Source organism: Chrysochloris asiatica, unplaced genomic scaffold (genome assembly GCF_000296735.1).
Source record: "Chrysochloris asiatica unplaced genomic scaffold, ChrAsi1.0 scaffold00007, whole genome shotgun sequence".
Taxonomy (NCBI): Eukaryota; Metazoa; Chordata; class Mammalia; order Afrosoricida; family Chrysochloridae; genus Chrysochloris; species Chrysochloris asiatica.
The window spans coordinates 10482291-10491682 of NW_006408525.1; the positions used below are offsets into that span (position 1 = coordinate 10482291).

At 39.2% G+C, this 9392-nt stretch overlaps 1 protein-coding gene and 1 pseudogene across 1 annotated transcript in view; both read left to right on the forward strand.

The window, feature by feature from the left end:
• Positions 1-9392, forward strand: part of TEX14 (testis expressed 14) — a 135434-nt gene that overhangs the window by 27514 nt on the left and 98528 nt on the right. The gene's annotated exons all lie outside the window — the stretch shown is intronic.
• Positions 6790-9392, forward strand: part of LOC102823880 — a 5101-nt pseudogene continuing 2498 nt past the window's right edge.

The window sequence follows — 9392 nt, forward strand, 5'->3', positions numbered from 1 at the left end:
CCAGACATTCAGGTAACTTTACATCGTACTTCGCTGGTTCGAATCCCAGGCCAGCAACTTGGATTCTCAGGCCCAATTAACATATCTATAGCCTCTGAGCTCAGGTGGGGGAAGGTGAGAGGTAAGGACAAAAGCTTGGGCGGAGTCCCGCTGTTTCGCCTTCCTGAGCCAGGTCTGCAGGAGGACTCCAGCTGCTCTCAAAAACCCTAGGCAGGGTTGCTACGGGTTGGAACCAATTTGATGGCACATAACAATAGTAACAATAGTGAGACGCCCAGGTGAATGGGCTGCACCTGGAAAAGGATTAGGGAGGATGGGTTTTTTGTCTATAGAACAAAGAACCGAGAAGTAGCTAAGATATTTTTAGTTAATCCTTTTGGAGAAAGGCTTGACCTTGCAACTTTTAGTTTTAGGCTTTAGGAAAATATCAGTTATCTGTGGATTATCAAGGGCTCCGTGTATTAAATTAATACATGTAACTGAATATTAAGAAGGAAACCAATTTGCCATTAACTGCCAGTGGCCTCATTTGTTACACTCGGGCCTACAGGGCCTCGAACCTCTGACCAGTCTTACACGGTCTGCAACACCTAATGAGACGGATTGACACAGATGGACTGCAACAATGGCTCAAACATAGGCATAGGACCAGGTAGTGTTTCGTTCTGTTTTACATGGGTTACTATGATCTGAAACCAACTTGATGGCACTTAACAACACAAAAGAACTTTAAGCCTAAAGCCTCTCTCAAGATCTCTGGAGGTTGTTGTGAAGTTGAATTATAGACTAACTAGTGTACTGGAGAGAATAGAAGAACAGGACAGTGGGGAGGAGCTTTCCTAGGATCAGAACAAAAATAAAAACTGACCCAAATAAATGTTTCCCAGGGCATTGTTGGAAATAATAGATCAGTCAACCTACAGTTGTTAGGTGTCTCTTGAGTTGGTTAGGACTCATAGAGACCCACGTACAACAGAAAACAACACTGCTCAGTTGTGTGCCATCCTCACAGTAATTTCTTTGAGCCCATTGTTGTTTCACACTTTAAAAAAGAGGCCTTTTGCAGTTGATGTGCCCACTGCAAACATTTGATTCATTGACTGCTGCTTCCATGAGTGTTGATTGTGGATTCAAGCAAAATGTAGTCTTTGAAAACTTTAAGATTCTTGGTTTACCTTGCTGTTATTTATTAGTCCAATGTGAGAATTTTTGTTTTCTTTACATTGAGTTACTTCATCAATAAGTATTTTAAGTCCTCTTCCCTTTCAGCAAGCAAGGTTTTATCATCTGCATTTCACAGGTGGTTAATGAATCTTCCTCCAATCCTGATGCCACGTTCTTCTTCATATGATCCAGTTTATTGGATTATTTGCTCAGGATACAGATTAAATAAATATGGTATAAGATTGAATAGCGCTAGTGCATACCTTTCCTGATTTTAAACCATTCACTATCCCCTTGTTCTGTTCTAAAGACTGCCTCTTGATCTATGTAAACGTTACTCATGAGCACAATGAAGTGTTCTGGAATACCCATTCTTTGCTATTATCCATAGTTTATGATTCACACTGTCAAATGCCTTTGCATAAAAGCACAAGTAAACATCTTAAACATCTTTCTGGTGTTCTCTGCTTTCAATCAAGAATCATCTGATGTCCACAATGATATCTCTAGTTCCAAGTCTTCTAAATCTGGCTTGAACCTCTGACAGTTCCCTGTTGATGTACTGTTACAGCTGTATTTAAATTATTTTCAGCAAACTTTTACTTGCATGTGATATTAATGATATAATAACTAAATGTTGTTGCTAAGTGTTGTCAGGTCACTTCCAACCCATAGTGACCCTGTATAGGGTTTTCTAGGAGCAACTGGTGAGCTTGAACCGCCGACCTTGCAGTTCAAACCAACTTTGTAGTTCAGAGCATGAATGTGCAGGGCCATACCAGTACCCCATTAATGACATATATATAATGAGAATAATGATATAATAAGTAATAATGACTTGATGGCACTTAACAACAAGTAGTTAATATTACAATATTAACTAAGCTATTTATTGAGAGCTACCGTATGCCTGGCACCATTCTAAGATTTACATATATTATATGCCCCTGTAAGAGAAGCATTGGACTGCTAACCATAAGTTTGGAGGTTCAAACTCACCAACCCCTCCTCTGAAGCCTTATACAGGGTCTCTATGAGTTGGAACCAACTCAGTGGCACTTAACACCAGCAGTCTTTATGTAGTCCTGATGTGGCACTATAGAATAAGCACTGGACTGCTAACCATAAAGTCAGAGGTTCAAACTCACAAGCAGCTTTTCCTAGGAAACCCTATACAGGATCCCTATGAGTCAGAACCTACTCAGCTGCACTGAACAACAATGACAGCAGTCATCTTGATGGAAGCAGACTGCTTTATTTATTACCTAGACATTTTAGTTAGCAGTCAAATGCTTAACTCATAACATCAGCAGGTCACCTTTCCATAAAGATTTTTGTTGTTGTTAAGACCCTGTATCGGGTTTTCTGATGAGCAGTTGGTGGATTTGAACTGCTGGCCCTGTGATCTGAAGCCCAGTGCTAATCCTACAGCGCCACACCAAGAGTCCGCCATAAGGATTACAACCAAGCTAACCCTATAACCCTATCGTACAGCTCTACTCGGGGACACATCGGGGAACCATGGGTCAGGATCACTGCCTCCATGACATCTGGTTTGGTTTTTTGGCTGCTGTCTTAGTTGGCATCCACCACACATCTGTCATTTTGTCGTACTGTGGTGGCTTGTGTGTTGCTGTGATTCTGAAAGCTATGCCAAAGGCATTTTAAATACCAGCAGAGTCACCCACAGTGAACAGGTTTCAGCTGAGCTTCCAGACAGACAGACTAGGAAGAAGAAGAGACAGACTATTCCAAATACTTAGTCACTGACTGCCGCAGACTGCTAAGCCGGAGGGCTTTAGCCTGGGGACGAGGGTCTTCAAAACTAGAACCGTGAGTGGGTAGAGGTTCGGTGATGAATGAGACACCGAGGCTTGAATTACAGTGTGCATTTTATTCTTGCTCTGGTGCTCTGTGTCTTTTTTCCGTCCAATGAAGTCTCTCTTTATTGCTCTAAGACCACAGTTTTTATATCGTTTTACTACATTACATAAGCGTTTAATCAATGCCAGTTTCGGAAAATCAATAATTTTTTCTTTACAACAATAGTCAGGGGATGTGCGTAATCACAGTTTCTTTGAAATACATCAGAAACTCTTAGTTCTATAGTTAAACATCTACATTTAATGATTCTTCTACCATATTCTGTTAAGACTACATATGCTTCACTAGCTACAATTATTACTTTATTGTGAGGGAAAGGAAAGGACGTAAGTATGATCACAATATTCTTTTTATTATCTGATTTCATTATATACTATAATAATGTTTCAAGTTAATCATATGTTCCTATGTGATTTTTTCTTTTATCCTGTTTTTCTAACTCCTAGTGTTCTAACTATTATCTTCAGTATTATGTATAAGTATTAAGTTAACAATTTATTTCAAACAGGTGAATGCATTGTGGCCAAATGGCTCTGTCAAACATTACCTAAATGTGAATTCTACACAGCTAATTGTAACCTCTATTCTTCTGCCAACTTCTCAGAGCACAACGACTTTATTAAAACAGGGGTCGAGTATGATTATTAAAACAACATCATTTAGGGGTCTGCCATGGAAGCACAAGAAAAGCACACACATATATATTAAAGCAAGAAATTTAAAGGCTGACTATAAATCTAGCTGGAACAACTCTGAGGGGCTTGCTCCCTTTGAAGCCAATGCCTCCAATCCGGCGACCATTGTCACGCAGATTCCTTCGGAGTGGGCGTGACAACTGACAACCTTATGAATAGCAGTGGAACCCTGTCAGCACCCGAATACTGAAACATGATAAAGAATATTGTTAGATATTGTGCCAAAAGATAAGCCCCTCAGGTTGGAAGGCACTCAAAATGCAGCTGGGGAAGAGAGTTGACTGTGATGATACAAATGAAGTGAAGTTTCAGAATTGTCATTTGCTGATGGGGCACAACTCAAAATGAGGAGAAACAGCTATAAACATCCATTAATAATCAGAACATGGAATGTAGGAAGTATGAATCTAGAAAAATTGGATTGTCAAAAATGTAATGGAACGCATAAACATCCACATCCTAGTCATTAGTGAGCTGAAATAAACTGGTTTGGCCATTGTGAATATGTTGATCACGTGGTTTACAATGCCTGGAATGACAAATTGAATAAAAAAAAGAATATTTCAAGATCTATCTTGAAATATAATGCTATCTGTAATAGGATAATGTCCACATGCCTATAAAGAAAACCAGTTAATACTACTATTCAAAGTAATGCACCAACCACTAAAGCTGTTGTTGTTGTTAAGTGCCATTGAGTTGGTTCTGACCCTTAGCGACCCTCTATAGAGTTTCCAAGGAGAAACTGATGAGCTTGAACCACCAACCATGTGGCTCAAATGACTTTACAGTCCAGCACATTATCCCACAGCACCACACCAGTGATGATGAAATTGAAGGATTCTACCAACTTCTTCATCTAATATTGATCAAACATGCAATCAAGATGCATTCATAATTATTGGCAATTGGAATGCAAAGGTTGGAAACAAAGAGAAAGATAAGTAGTTGGAAAATATGGCCTTGATGAGAGAAATGAGGCTGGAGAACGCATGATAGACTTTTGCAAAACCAGTGACTTCTTCATTGCAAGTCTTTTTAAAACAACATAAAAGATAGCTATACTGTACCTATTTGACCTAGCTATGATGGCTTGATGATCAGAACACACTAGAGGAAGATAAAAAAATTTTTTGTTAAAGGAAACAAGTGTAAATTGCTATAATTTGAGGAACGACCTATATTTATGGATGTAGTAGCTCAAAATACCAACTGAGAGGGAAGGAGTCTTCACATCAAGAAGGATCGATCCCATCACCTCTACACAGGGTTGATAGGGACAGGCAACTGAGATGGGGGGCAATAAAGGCACAAAGTGACTGACTTACAAGTTTTCAAGAGGGAATTTAGTTTCAGAGTGTGCGGGGGAAGGTAGATCCCCCACTGAATAGTTTTCATCTTGTCTAGATGGGTCTGGTGAAAGAAGATGGGGATAAGATTATAATTCAATAGTGAGTAACTTATCATGACTTATTGCGATTGTCACAACTGTAAAGGTAACAAAAAGGAGGGAGTAGTTAATCTTACAGTCCAAGAACAGAGGACCCTAAGACCATCAAGGGAGAAGAGCATGAGCAGAATGTGGGACCCTATCCAGAGAAGAAGCGACAACAGAGATGGAGACAGAGATGAGGGCATGGAGAAATAGAGCAGCTGAGGACTCTAGACTCATGGAAAGAGAAAGGCCGTGTGCTGGAGGCCAAGAGGCAGGCTTGCAGAATGTGCCCTTTGGTTTGTTTAAATGACTATATATTCCTGAGTGTTTTTGTGTACATTTAAAAAAACAGAGGGAATAGAAGCAAATATTGTTGAATGATGATGCATGGAGGGGATTGTAATAATTGCAATGAAACAAAATACGATAGGATGAGTGTAAAACCCATGTTCTGCCATGTAAACTATCATTCAATTCAAGATTTAAAAAAAAAAAAAAAAAAGGAGACAGCTATACACATGGACCTCACCAGATAGGATATACAGAAATCAAATTGACTACATCTGTGGGAAGAGATGATGGCAAAGTTTCATATCATCAGCCAAAACAAGGGCCGGGGGTTGACTGTGGAACAGACCATAAGTTGCTCATACGCAAGTTCAGGCTAAAGCTGAAGAAAAATAAAACAAATCCACACAGTCAAAATATGATGTTGAACATATCTCACCTGAATTTAGAGAGCATCTCAAGAAAAGATTTGAGCGGGACCTTATCCAGAGAAGCAGCAGCGCCTGAGATGGAGTCAGAGATGGGGGCATGGAGAAGGGGGAGCGGCTGAGGACTCTAGATTCATCAACTAAGAAGAGAAGGACTAAGAGCTGGTGGCCAGGAGCAGACTTGCAGAATGTGCCCTTTGGAGATGTAATTTATTATATATGCCTGAGTGGGTTTTTTTGTTTGTGTGTTTTTTTAAAAAAGCTAAAGTGGATAAAGAGAAATACTTTTAACTGATGGTATATGGAGGGGATTATAATCAATGTAATGAAACAAGTTATATGAAGTGTTGAATGTGAAACTGATGATGTGCCCTGTAAATTTTCACTCAATCCACAATAAAAACCTTAAATTAAAACAAAAAAAAGAAAAGATTTGATGCATTAGACACTAAAGACCAAAGACCAGAAGAGTGTGGGATGACATCAAGAACATCATACAGGAAGAAAGCAGAAGGTCATTAAGAAGACAATAAAGAAGGAAAAGACCAAAATGGATGTCAGCAGAGACTCTGAAACTTGCTCTCCAGCAGCGTAGAGAAGCCAAAGCAAATTAAAGCAATGAGGAAGGTAAAAGAGCTAAATAGAAAATTTCTAAGTCAGCTCAAGAAGACAAAGTCAAATATTAAAATTAAATGTGCTAAGATCTGGAGTTAAAACCAAAAGGCAAGAACACACTCAGCATTTCTCAAGCTGAGGAAACAAAAAATTCAAGCCTTGACTTGCAGTATTGAAGGATTGTATGGACAAAATATTGAATGATGCAGAAAGCATCAAAAGAAGATGGAAGAAACTCCTTGCTTACAGCCCGCTCGCACACGCTCACACCCTGCCAGAGATGGCGGCGGTGGGGGACTCCGATTCGTGGGACACGGACATGTTCTCTGTGTAGGACCCCGTGCGAAGGTGGGGGGTAGCGGCATTGCCGGTGGGGACCTCTGAGAAGGCGAGGACGAGGACAAAGACGTCAAGGATAACGGGATGATGATGAAGAAAAAAAGAGAAGAAATTGAAAAGCCAGAAGTAAAAGTTTCAGAAAAGAAAAAAATAGCAGAGAAGATCAAAGAAAAAGAACGGCAACAAAAGAAAAGGCAAGACGAACTTAAAAAGAGGTGAGACGAACCTGAAGACCCTAAAGTGCTAACACCAGAACAACTAGCAGACAAACGGCGACTAAAGAAATTTCTGGAAGAGGCAGACCTTGAATTAGCAGAAGAAACTTTTGGTGTTAATAATACAGTTTATGGAATAGATGCTATGAACCCATTTTCAAGAGATGACTTCACAGAGTTTGGGAAGTTACTAAAGGATAAAATTGCACAATATGAAAAGTCACTCTATTATGCCAGCTTTTTGGAAGCCTTAGTTTGATATGTGTGTGTTTCATTGGAAATTGATGATTTAAAAAAGATTACCAATTCATTGACTATACTTTGCAGTGAAAAACAGAAGCAAGAAAAGCAAAGCAAAGCCAAAAAGAAGAACAAAGTTATGGTTCCTGGAGGGGGATTGAAGGAAGGCTACCATGAAAGACGGACGATCCCACACTCTTCTGGTCTTTGGTCTTTAGTGTCTAATGCATCAAATCTTTTCTTTTTTTTGTTTTAATTTAAGGTTTTTATTGTGGATTGAGTGAAAATTTACAGGGCACATCATCAGTTTCACATTCAACACTTCATATAACTTGTTTCATTACATTGATTATAATCCCCTCCATATACCATCAGTTAAAAGTATTTCTCTTTATCCACTTTAGCTTTCCTTTCAGTTCTGCCAAATGGTACAATCAAAAGTGCAGTATCTTTTGTGCAGGTTATTTTAAGCCTTTGACTCTTAGGTGCTAATGTACCAATGAGGGAACTTGTATCTTGCTGCCAAGGGATTAAAATCAGGAATCTCAGTTGCTAACTAAATCATAGTAAAAAACAAAAAGAAAACCTAATGTTGTCATTGTTGCTGTCTGATTCCATAGCAGCAGTCACTAAATTGGAAACAAGGTTGCAATGTGACAAATTGTGTAGTATTTACCAGCACCATTCAGTAACACAGCCTTAACCATACCTCCTTGAACTACTTTAAAACTTGCCAAGCAAAACAGTTTGCAGCCAGGGCATGTGGTGTGCCCCTAGTATTAAAATTGGTTTGTCTTAAAATTGAGCGTGAAGATATTTAAAATACATTGTGAAGAAGACTACTTATCTCAGAGTGAAGATACTGCAACCAAAAAGCCATTAGAGTTTGATACTTAAAAATAAATGACCCAAACCCTCCAACTTTAAAAATGAAGAAAGTAAACCTTCACTGCATCTCCAGCTCTGGCATCTCTTAAATGCAAAGACTGTGAAGTTCATATTTATCAGAATATTTCTACTGATGCAGTGTTCTGGATAAGGGAGGGAAACTTCGCTTATTTTAACTGTCTGGTTTAAATGTCTGAGAAGCAACTCCTTTGTTCTCCTAGGCTGCAATGGAACAACTTTAACAGGGTTTTGGCATTTCCTTTTCTTTATAAAACATGCTCAGCAAACTGCACCAGTTAACTACAGTTTTTGAGAAATTTTTATGTTAACAATTATGATATCTGCAATGTTTTATAAAGCAACTAATTTAGTAAAATCATTATTGTGAGGACTAAAAAAAAAAAAAAAAAAAGATGGAAGGAATACACAGAGTCACTGTACCAAAAAGAAATTATGCATGTTCAACCATTTCAAGAGGTAGCATATGATCAGGTAGAGTAGTGGTTACGAATCGGGCTGCGAACCTTAAGGTCAGCGGTTCAAAACTACCAGCTGCTCCGCGGGAGAAAGATGAGGCTTTCTACTCCCGTAAAGATTTACACCCTCGGAAACCCTGTACAGGGTCGCTATGGGTCGGAACCGACTCGACGGCACTTAACAACAACAACAAATATGATCAGGAGCCAATGATACTGAACAAAGAAGCCCAAGGTGCGTTGAAAGCATTGGCAAAGAACAAGGCACCAGGAATTGATGGAATAAAAATTGAAGTCTTTCAACAAATGGATGCAGCACTGGAGGCACACACTGGTCAAATGCCAAGAAATTTGAAAGACAGCTACCTGGCTAACTGATGAGAACAGATCCATATTTTTGCCCATCCCAAAGAGAGGTGACCCAACAAATGTGGAAATCATTGGACAATATCATTAATATCACATGAAAGTAAACTTTTGCTAAAGATAATTTAAAAATCCAGATATTCAAGCCAGATTCAGAAAAGGATGTGGAACGGGTGATGTCATTGCTGAAGTCAGATGGATCTTGATTGAAAGCAGAGAATACCAGAAAGATGTTTCAAGGCATTTAGTTGTGTGGATCGTGGCAAAATATGGACAACGTTGCCGAGAATGAGCATTCTGAAACACTTAATTGTGCTCATGAGGAACTGCTACCGACCACTACAGTGGAGGGGATGAGA